General features: G+C 38.1%; 1 non-coding gene across 1 annotated transcript; it reads left to right on the forward strand.

Moving 5' to 3' along the window:
* The first annotated feature begins 982 nt into the window (after window positions 1-982).
* Window positions 983-1054, forward strand: TRNAI-GAU (transfer RNA isoleucine (anticodon GAU)). Its single transcript has one exon. It is a non-coding gene; the product is annotated as a tRNA-Ile (tRNA).
* Window positions 1055-11791: the final 10737 nt, after the last annotated feature.

Raw genomic sequence — 11791 nt, forward strand, 5'->3', positions numbered from 1 at the left:
TTATTTTTTGAGCAATGTTCCTGTTTCTGTTTTTATTCAGTGTAATTACAATAGTACCCCAGGTTTTTGTCTTATCTATCACAGTCACAGAGTGGCCTTGTTTGTTGTTGATGCTCTATAAAATTGTCATTGTTTAACTTGAGAGCACCAATTTCCAAGCATTCATAGTAGGAAAAAATTAAGAACAACCTAAATGTCCATCAGCAGGAGAAAATGGACATAAAAATATGGAATATTAAAGAGCATACAAACCCAAATTATATATGCAGTACTTTTTAATGTACAAGAATTATATATATACATTGAATGCTGCTGCCTTGCTAAGTCAGTTCAGTTATATCGGCACAAAAGATAGAATGTATCAATGAATATATCATTTGTGATGATAGTACATTTATGGATGTCAGTTCAGTTCAGTTCATTTCAGTTGCTCAGTTGCGTCCGACTCTTTGTGACCCCATGAATTGCAGCACGCCAGGCCTCCCCGTCCATCACCAACTCCTGGAGTTGACTCAGACTCGCGTCCATCAAGTCAGTGATGCCATCCAGCCGTCTCATCCTCTGTCGTCCCCTTCTTCCCCTGCCCCCAATCCCTCCCAGCATCAAAGTCTTTTCCAATGAGTCAACTCTTCGCATGTCACAAATGTAAAATAGTAGTTACATTTGAGAAGGAAAGAAAGTGAACTGAAGAAAGCAAACTTTATGGGTTTCGACAATCTGAAACACTTTATTAAAAGAGTGACTTTCAAAAATTATGGTGAAAATGCCAACATTTGAAGAATTTGAATTATGAGTGAACAGGTGATTATTTATCAATTTTTACATCTGATGCTTGATATTTTTCATAATTATTGAAAATCAAATCACAGTTTCAAAACATATGCCAAAATTTTTGAAATTTTTCATTTTATCCTTTCTTTACGTGGAGAAAATCTACTGATGAAATGCCCCCCTGCAGGAGAATTTAGTGTAGTTTAGAGCTTCCCTGGTGGCTCAGATGGTAAAGCATCTGCCTGATATGCAGGAGACCCGGGTTTGATCCCTGGGTTGGGAAGATCTCCTGGAGAAGGAAATGGCAATCCACTCCAGTATTCTTCCCTGGAGAATCCCATGGAAGGAGGAGCATGGTAGGCTACCGTCCATGGGGTCGCAAAGAGTCGGACACGACTGAGCGAGCTTCACAGGATTCTTGTAGGAGTAATCTGAATGATCAGATTAAGGCAGCTTTCTACTGTGAAAGTTTGGATCACCCAGAAAATATCCTTGCACTGGGGGGCCTGTCCAATTTATGCCGGCATTAAATGTACACTTCGGAAAGAGTTTATTTAGAATGAATCTGTTCCTAATTTTGAAATTCTTTAAGAAAAAAGAACAAGTATGGGAGGACAAAAGGAAGGATGGGGGAAAATCCTATAATCTAAAAACTGTTTGATAAACTAACTGCCAGAAATCCTAACTGAGTTATGCAAGCCTTTTATAATTATAACACATCTTGTTTATTTCATTACCAGTTAGAAATAATCTTCAGGGAGAATGTTAGCGTGGTTTAGGACCCTTATAGGAATGATCTGAATAATGAGTAAGTCAGGGAGATGGAATTTTAATGCTTCAACTAGTCTCCATTTTCTGGGTTTGGTCCATATGGTAATAACCTACCAACAAGTATTTTCAGAAAGTGAGAAGAGACATGAAAATCATCTCTAGTGACAGGCAAGAGTATTTTAAAAGTGTTAATGAAAGGCTTTTAGCATGTGTTAAAGACGGTAAGGAGAACTTTCAAGAGGGACAACTGCAGAGAGAGTTTTCCAGTAGGAAAGAGTGCTGAACTCAGTTTAAGAACAAGTGCAGATTTACAGCCAGGAAACAGGGTGGAGTGAGGGACTGGAAATAACTGAGTAAATATCAAAGCTAAGGTGATTCTGGCTGACCTGACTTGATGAGATTCTTGCTGAAGTTAGGCCAGATTGATAAGATATCAAGGAAGGGATTTTTATTAATCTGACTCAGCAGGATTTTTGCTAAAACTGGGCAAAGCACAGAAAAAGCAGAGCACAAGGTCATAGAGGAAGACCCTCTCAGAGGAGCCTGGCTGAAGTTTGGTCAAGGAGAAAGTCTTTATCAAATATTAGTATAAGAATGTGGCTAGACTTTGGGAAGAAATCACTGGGACTTGGAGCATTTGGGACAGAATAATATAAAATTAAAGTCTAAATTAAAGTCTAAAGTCTAAATGTCACACAAGGCTGCTTTCTGTCTTTTCATGATTCCAGGCTTTAACCTTCTAGCCAACAGGAATCTGAAAAGGAATAAAACATTACCAATGAAAGACCTTATTGCCCAGTAGTTCTTAGATAGCTGCATCTTAGTTGTTGCTATTCAGTCATTGGTCATGTTCAACTTTTCATGACCCATTTACTGCAGCATGCCAGGCTTCTCTGTCCTTCACCACATTTTGGAGCTTGCTCAAACTCATACCCATTGAGTTGGTGATGTCATCCAACCATCTCATCTTCTGTCTCCCCCTTCTCCTCCTTCCCTGAATCTTTCCCAGCATCAGGGTCTTTTCCAATGAGTTGGCCCTTCACATTAGGTGACCAAAGAGCTTAACCTACAGCATCAATCTTTCCAAAGAATATGCAGGGTGAGTTTCCTTAAGATTGACTGACTTGACCTCACTGCTGTCCAAGGGACTCTCAAGAGTCTTCTCCAGCACCACAGTTTGAAAGCATCAGTTCTTTGGTGCTCAGTCTTCCTCATGGTCCATCTCTCACATCCATATACATAACTACTGAAAAAGTCATAACTTTGACTCTACAGACTTTCTTGGCGAAGCAATGTCTCTGCTTTTTAATACACTGTCTAGGTTTGTCATACCTTTTCTTTCAAGAGCAAGCGTCTTTTAATTTCATGGCTTCAGTCACCATCTGCAGTGATTTTGGAGCCCCCAAAAATAAAGTCTGCCAGTGTTTCCATTTTTTTCTCCATCTATTTGTTATGAACTAGTGGGACCAGATGCCAGGATCTAAGCATTTTGAATGTTGAGTTTTAAACCAGTTTTTTTCACTCTTCTCTTTCACATTCATCAAGAGGCTCTTCAGTTCCTCTTCACTTTCTGTCCTTCAGTTCAGTTCAGTTCAGTCACTCAGTCATGTCTGACTCTTTGCAACCCCGTGAATCACAGCACGCCAGGCCTCCCTGTCCATCACCAACTCCCGGAGTTCACTCAGACTCACGTCCATCGAGTCAGTGATGCCATCCAGCCATCTCATCCTCTGTCGGCCCCTTCTCCTCCTGCCCCCAATCCCTCCCAGCATCAGAGTCTTTTCCAATGAGTCAACTCTTCGCATGAGGTGACCAAAGTACTGGAGTTTCAGCTTTAGCATCATTCCTTCCAAAGGAATCACAGGGCTGATCTCCTTCAGAATGGACTGGCTGGATCTCCTTGCAGTCCAAGGGACTCTCAAGAGTCTTCTCCAACACCACAGTTCAAAAAGCATCAATTCTTCGGCGCTCAGCCTTCTTCACAGTCCAACTCTCACATCCATACATGACCACAGGAAAAACCATAGCCTTGACTAGACGGACCTTAGTTGGCAAAGTAATGTCTCTGCTTTTGAATATGCTATCTAGATTGGTCATACTTTTCTTCCAAGGAGTAAGCGTCTTTTAATTTCATGGCTGCAATCACCATCTGCAGTGATTTTGGAGCCCCCCAAAATAAAGTCTGACACTGTTTCCACTGTTTCCCCATCTATTTCCCATGAAGTGTTGGGACCGGATGCCATGATCTTCACTTTCTGAATGTTGAGCTTTAAGCCAACTTTTTCACTCTCCTCTTTCACTTTCATCAAGAGGCTTTTAGTTCCTCTTCAGTTTCTGCCATAAGGGTGGTGTCATCTGCATATCTGAGGTTATTGATATTTCTCCTGGCAATCTTGATTCCAGCTTGTGTTTCTTCCAGTCCAGCATTTCTCATGATGTACTCTGCATATAAGTTAAATAAGCAGGGTGACAGTATACAGCCTTGATGTAATTTTTTCCCAGTTTTGAACCTTTCCACTGTTCAATGTCCAGTTCTGCTGCTTTTTGTCCTGCATACAGGTTTCTCAGAAGATAGATAAGTTTGTCTGGTATTCCCATATCTTTAAGAATTTTCCACAGTTTCCTGTGCTACTCACTTCAAAGGCTTTAGTATAGTCAGTGAAGCAGAAGTAGGTGTTTTGCTGGAATTCTCTTGCTTTTTCTATGATCCAAAGTATGTTGACAATTTTAAAATCAAGATGATATTCTATTGTGAACCTCTCATAATAAAACACGTATGGAAGAAGAAATATTGTGATATGTGACTCTAGACTACAGCATTTGCAATGGGAAAAAAGCATTGTAACAGCTTGTTCAACAAGAAATCAACAACCATTGTTGCTTTTACTTTGCGGCTTTAGCTATCAGGAGTTATAATAAAACATTCTAAGTACCATGGTTGTGGACAAGATGTTTTTGTGAGTTCTGCCACTTTTTAACAACCTAGGAAGAATGTCTGAAATATTGCTTAGTGTGCAACTACCACAATAGTGTGGCTGAACTCTTGACATCATATAGTAGAAAACTCTCACCCACACTGATACAGTTGAAGAGTGACTGAGCCAGAGAGATGTTTATAATTCTTGGAGCAAGAGTAAGCATAGACAGCACATCTGTTTGATCTCTGTCCTACTAATGTGTGTGTGCATGGAGTGGTCAAAGTGAGAATTCTGGATTCAGACTGAAGTCAGAACTAGAATCTAGCCCCTTCACATACTAGATCTGTGACTTTGACAAGTTACTTTACTGTGCCTTAGTTTTCTCATTTTAAATGAGATAAAAAGATTGGCATAATGTGAGGACCAAGTGACATAACAAAATTTTTAGTGTTTAGCCCAGAGCTTAACACAGAAAGAAGTTAAAAATATTAACCATTACTACTTCAACTACTACTACTACTATTATAATTGTAATTGTTTAGCTCCATAGCCTACCAAGATCCAGGAGTTGGTGATGGACAGGGAAGCCTCATGTGCTGCAGTCCATGGGGTTGCAAAGAGTTGGACACAACTGAGCAACTGAACTGAACTGATAGCCTACCACACTACTTTGTGCATAATTTATACTTAATAAGTATTTGTTGAATTAATTCCTAAAGAAAAATCATCATTCTCTTTTAAGTTTTTGACTGAGTTTGGATAGACCAATGATTGAGACACCCCTGCTCCCTTTAGTAACTCATGGTGCAGCTGCTCGTGATACGTCAGCTGGGACATAAAAAAGGACACTTATTCTCCTCCAACAGTTCAATGTCTGGTTTAGGGTGATGTATGGAGGCACTTGAATAAATCTCCAGCCTGCAGTAAATAGCCAAAGGGGAGCATTTGCTGAGTTGTGTGTTGCAAACACATGGGGAACAATTATAATTTTATCAGGAGATTTGAAGGAAGGCCTAGGAATATATTCGATAATTTTGAGAAACCACTATAAAGTCTTCACTTGTTATGTTCCTAAAGATAAGCAATCTTGGTCAGAGCCCATGGTGAAAGTGTGTCTTCAAGATATTGCACATTCAAGCATACAGCACACTTGTACGTCGAGTTGTCAATATTCAAATGGATTCTAGTCCTCTAGTTCTCTAGCCCAGCTGCAAAAGACAGAAAAGCAAATCCCAAACAAACCTATTCTGAGAGAGAAGCTGGGTAAGAAGTGCAGAGCAAAGATATTATATAGATATATATTTTATGTTAGGAAGATTTAAGAGCTGAGTAGAATAAATGTCACAGTCCAAAGTATGGAATAGAGCTATGGCAGAGAACAACCTAAAAGTAACAAATCAGAGAATGAGAATTCGAGAAGGAAATATAGTTGGTACAACATGCTTCCAGCAGGCAGCAGCTTATCAAACTGGAGCTCTTTCAGAGGATGGAGGGTGTGCCTTGAATGGCTAAGCATCATCCTTGGCTTCCATCCCTAGAATTACTTAGTCTGCAAGCTAGAAGGATTTAGTGACTGCTAAAATTGACTGCTATTCACTAAGAAGAACTATAGTGAGATGGTAGATGACAGGAGCCAGGCAGTATGGGTTTAAATCCTGGTTCTACAGGTTGCTAGGTATGTAACGACAGCCTCTTAAATTTCCTGTGCCTCCTTTTGCTCAGCTAAATGGGAAAAATGGAATATACTTACTTTACAAAGCTGTTATGAGGATTAAGTGAGTTTTCTACACAACTCAGAGTGTCATGTTTGGCATACAGTAAGTCTGGTCTTTATTATCATCATCATCATTCAAAAAAATCAAAAGGTAGTCTAGGTGTGTGTACTCAGTTGCTTCAGTGGTGTCCATCTCTTTGTGATGCCAGACCCCATGGACTGTGGCCTGTCAGGCTCGTCTGTCAATGGGATTTCCTAGGCAAGAAGACTGGAGTAGACTGCCATTCTTTCCTCCAGGAAGAAATCTGACCCAGGGATCAAACTCTCGTCTCCTGTGTCTCCTGCATTGCAGAAGGATTCTTTATCCACTGAACCATCTGGGAAGCCTACTTTAGGTATACTAATATCTACCTATGAGGTTTCAAAAACCATATTGGAGGATAATGTTCTGAGCTACCTACTTGTGTTTCTCACTGTGATTCCATATGTAACTGACTTTTCCCCCGATTCATTTGACATTTACATATGTATTTATTTTTCTTCTAAAAATTAAGTCAAATATCTAAACAAACAAGGTATCTTCTTTCATAGACAGTCTTGGTGAAAGTGAAAGTGAAAGAGAAGTTGCTCAGTTGTGTCCGACTCTTAGGGACCTCATGGACTGCAGCCTACCAGGCTCCTCCGTCCATGGGATTTTCCAGGCAAGAGTACTGGAGTGGGTTGCCATTGCCTTGGTGGAATAGACTTATTGTGCCAGGTTATTTTTTAATATATATTTTACTTTTAAATTAGAGAATAATAACTTTACAATATTGTGATGATTTTGCCATATATCAAGATGAATTGGCATTAGGTATGCATATGTCCCCGCCCACTTGAGCCCCCCTCCCCCCTCCCACCCCATCCCATCCCTCTAGGTTGTCTCACCCGGCATCATACATTGAACTCCCGCTGGCTATCTATTTTGCATATGATAGTGTATATGTTTCAATGCTGTTCTCTCATATCACCCCACCCTCTCCTTCCCCCAGTGTGTCCAAAATGTCTGTGTCTCTTTCGATGCCCTGCAAGTAGGACCATCAGTACTATCTTTCTAAGTTCCATAAATATGCAGTATTCAACAAACAATATTTGTCTTTCTCTTTCTGAATTAGTTTACTCTGTATAATAGGCTCTAGGTTTATCCACCTCATCAGAACTGACTCAAATGCCTTCCTTTTTATAGCTGAGAAATATTGCATTGTTTATATGTACCACAGCTTCTTTATCCATTTATCTGTCGATGGACATCTACGTTATATCCACATCCTACCTGTTGTAAAGAGTACTGCAGTGAAGATTGGAGTACATGTATCTTTTTCATATCTGGTTTCCTCAGGGTATATTTCCAGTAGTGGAATTGCTGGATCATATGATAGATTTATTCCTAGTTTTAAAAAATAATCTCCATGCTGTTCTCCATAGTGGTTGTATCAATTTGCATTCCCACCAACAGGTAAAGGTGTTCCCTTTTCCCCACACCCTCTCAATCATTTATTGTTTGTAGATTTTCTGATGATGGTCGTTCTGACCTGTCAGGTTATTTTGATTCTCTTTTTGGGTGAAGTTTTGATGTTCTTCAGGTTCTTATTGTTAGAAACTTAACATTATTCTGAGCCTTACATTGGATATGGAGGAGTGTCCAGCACAGAAAAATCCTTTTAGAATTTCAAACCTTTCACAAGTCTTCAATGTGAGCTCTGTTGACAAAAGATGACGTTTATGGGGAAATAATGTTGTTTTAACAGGTTTCAGTTCTTGCCTTATTTCCTCTCTCCCTTCCTTTCTATTCCTGAACGTTGAATCTAGTAACAGGCTCTTTAGCAGGCTTTGGCCTGTTCAAGTGGTTGAGCCAAATCTGGCTGGTCAGGAAGTAACGTCAGCCAAGTCTTCTGAGGAGGCTTTGGACTGAGTCATGCTGGAGGCCAGCCTGGGGTACTGGCCCAAAGGGGGCCGGCAGAGTCTGGACGTCACCTCTGAGACTTTCCCTCCTCCATCCCATCCTCTCTTGTGTTGGTTCAAGCTTCTGGCTCTTACGCCACTCCACAGAATATTTTGCCAAAAGAACCCAGACTTAGAAGTCTTACAATTCAGTATGTTTATGTTAATGATATATTGCTGGAATATGCAGTACTAGATGATAAACCCATCTCAGATTTTGTGTGTGTGTGTGTGTGTGTGTGTGTGTGTGTGTGTGTGTGTGCATCTAGGGATAGGAACATTGAAAGACACTAGAAAATATGAATGGCTAAAGAAAGTTTGAGTCTGATTTGATTTGAAATAGGCTTATCAGGACATAGACATAAATTCTCATCAGTGGGATGATATGATAGTCAGAAAACTGCCAGCTACATTTGATTTCTTATAGACCTACTTTTCTCTCTGGATTAGCTGACACTATTTTTTTAAAATTTTATTTTATTGAAGCATAGTTGATTTATAATATTATGTTATCTTCTGCTGTACAGCAAAGTGATTCAGAATTATATTAAGTAGAAACGACAACAAAGATTTTCTTTGCTGGGACAAAACATGAATCATTATAATATTGACCATATCTCAGAAAGTCTAAGAGCAAGAAAAAGAATTCAAAAGCATCAGAGAGAATATTCAGAATGCACAAATATGAAAATTGCTTTAAAATTGTAAAGTACCTTCTAAATGTCAGAAATTTTTGCACATGGTTCCTAATTCTCATAGAAAACCTTCCAAGTTTGTACTATATTTCTTATTTTATGTAAGAACTAAAATTGAGGCACAGCAAAGTAGGTGAGTTTCCCTATGTCAAATGGCTTGCAAAGGAAAACTTAAGGATGTGTTCAGGTACTGTGTTAGCAATTTACATGTGTTACTTCATTCACTCTTTACAGCAACCCTTTAAAGATGAGGACATTTAAGAGGAGATTCAATAAAGATAGTGGCAAGACTTATACCAGAACTAGCTTTAGAATTTATAATCTTAAACACATATAGTTTTTTGTCTTTTTAAATGATCAAATTTTCCTCTTGAGAGCATTTCAAGTTCAAAATAGGTTGTATCTGGTGTCTTGTTAATTTTCAAACAAGTGCGAGATGGTTATTCTTCATCCAAGAGTTCAAAATCAGACCTACACTATATCTCTCATAAAGAACTTTTGCTTTAAAAATTGGTATGTGCCAACTTTCAAGTTATTAGTACGTCAAGAGGCTCAGTGGTCTTCAGATCTTTCCCTTTTCCATATAGTCTGATACTTGGCTGTATGTGTAGGGGTTAATACTACAGACATGCTATTGATGACCTTGACATGACTTTTATCTTCACAAATTGCTAATTACATGACTGGTCAGTTGGGCAACCTCTCAGAAATAAAAGGAATTCGTACCTGCATTAAGGATAATATAGTTAAACCTATTTCCCATTTGTCAGGTTCAGGGTTTTGCAACACAGTAAATGTGAGAAAATATATTAGAAAATTCACTGCATGGAATTATTTCACTGATAACATCAGTAAAGAAGAGAAAATAGATCTAACCAGGGAAGTTTTATCTCTTCGAAATCATTGAAGATACTTAGAAGTTTATTTTGGACTTACACATTTTGTGTAAATCCTCAAAAGAAATAATAGAGATCAAGTAATCATATTAAACAGTTTAGGTATTTATTTTTAGCAAGAACTAAGTTTATTAATGTTTGTGTCTAACAGTTTCCAGATGGCCTACTTGTACATGATATAGGAATCAGTTTTAAACTCTTAATAATAAATCGAAGGACAAAGTAGAAGTATTCAAAAGCATTTACCAAAGATTTTCTTTTTTTAATATATACCTAAGATTTTAAAGTTATTGATTATATTTGGTGCATTCTTGAGACAATCCAGACAAGAAGATGTATTGCAATTAAATTATTTTCTGCTTTGTGTTTTACTTTTGTGTTTTTCATTTGCTGAAAATTTGGAACCAAATTTTGAGTCTCAAGTTTAATATAGATTATTAACTGGGTCTCTTCCTTCATCATATTTTCTTTTTCTTATCGAAATTTGCTGTCATTACAGGACCAATAAACATATTCATAAAAGTTCAAGTAAAAAATTATAACAGTCTACCCTTTAATTTCATATTGCTTAGGAATCAGAAGTCTTAAAGCTAACAAAAGAAATAATAATTGTGGAATTTTAGGAATTGTATGTTTCTTCTACAAATGTTTATTGAAACCCTAGTAAATCCTAAGATGGAATGTAGTTACTGAGAGCTCAAACTTTGGAGTCAGGCTGTCTGGATGAAAATCCAGGCTCCACACTTGCTCTCTGTGGGTAACCTGAAGCAAGTTATCTAAATCTCTTGCTCCTGCTTCCTCACCTGTAAAATGGGGATAAAATAATATAATCTCATCTATAATGAAGGTAGCTGAGATTGCATGAAATAATGTAAGTAAGAGAATGAGAGTGGTGCTCTAGCCACATTCTGAGGGCTGCATATATAGTAGCTAGTGAGTATGATTATTGTTATAACAACGAACCAACCATGATCATTGCCCTCATGGTGCTAAGGTGAGGCACTAAAGGCTTATTGTAGGGCTTCCCCTGGTGGCTCAGGGGAAAAGAATCTGCCTGCAATACAGGAGATGCAGGAAACATGGGTTTGATCCCTGGGTCAGAATGATCCCCTGGAGGAGAAACTGGCAACCCACTCCAGTATTCTTTTTGGGAAAAAAATCCATGGACAAATGAGCCTGGGGGCTACAGTTAGGAACGAATAGTGGATGGAAAGACTTATTATATTCTAGGTACAATACTGATAATTTTATTTTTATTATATTATTGAATTCTCATAATTGTTTTGAGGAAGATTTTACTCTTTCAATTTATAGGTGAGAATACTGACACTTACTAGTGATAAAATAATTTTCCTAAGGGTTCAACTAGCAAGTGAGGACACCAGAATTCAAATCAAAGTTTTATTCTTTCAACAGTAGGCTGATCATTTAGAGAAAATATATCAATCATTTACTTAATAGGAAGACAGTATAAATGGTGGTTAGAAGTACATACTCTGAAGATCACGTGATGAAGATTTGAATTCTGTCTAATCTTCTTCCCAGAATACTATCCTTGAGCAATTTGTTTAACTTCTCTGTACTTCAGCTTTCTCACTTGTAATATTATAATAAAATTTTAAAAACAGATTTGATATAAAGATTGAATGAGATAAAATACACAGTGCTTGATTTGTATTAAGTGGTCGTTTTTCTTTGATTCATTTAATTGAACAGTATAAGAGGTTGTCTATTTTGCTTTCTCACTTCATATTCCTGGGTGTCAAAGCCAAGTTTCTAGAAATTATGATGCAGGCTCCAGAGGATGATGTGGCTAATTTAAGAGAATTAATTTTAGATTTCCATCATTTAGTAACCTATAAAGACTAGAACTTTCTAGGCAAGGTTGATACTCAGCTGGTAAGCAGCACTACAAATATACTAGCCATTAAAATATTGAAATACAGGGTTTCTGTACCAGATGGTGAGTGATTAAAGATCTTGAGTCCATGTGCTACCTAATAAGAGGCACAGTGGTGCCTGCTGGTGAGGGTGACCCTCAGCAGC

Source organism: Ovis aries, chromosome 3, assembly GCF_016772045.2.
Source record: "Ovis aries strain OAR_USU_Benz2616 breed Rambouillet chromosome 3, ARS-UI_Ramb_v3.0, whole genome shotgun sequence".
Lineage (NCBI taxonomy): Eukaryota > Metazoa > Chordata > Mammalia > Artiodactyla > Bovidae > Ovis > Ovis aries.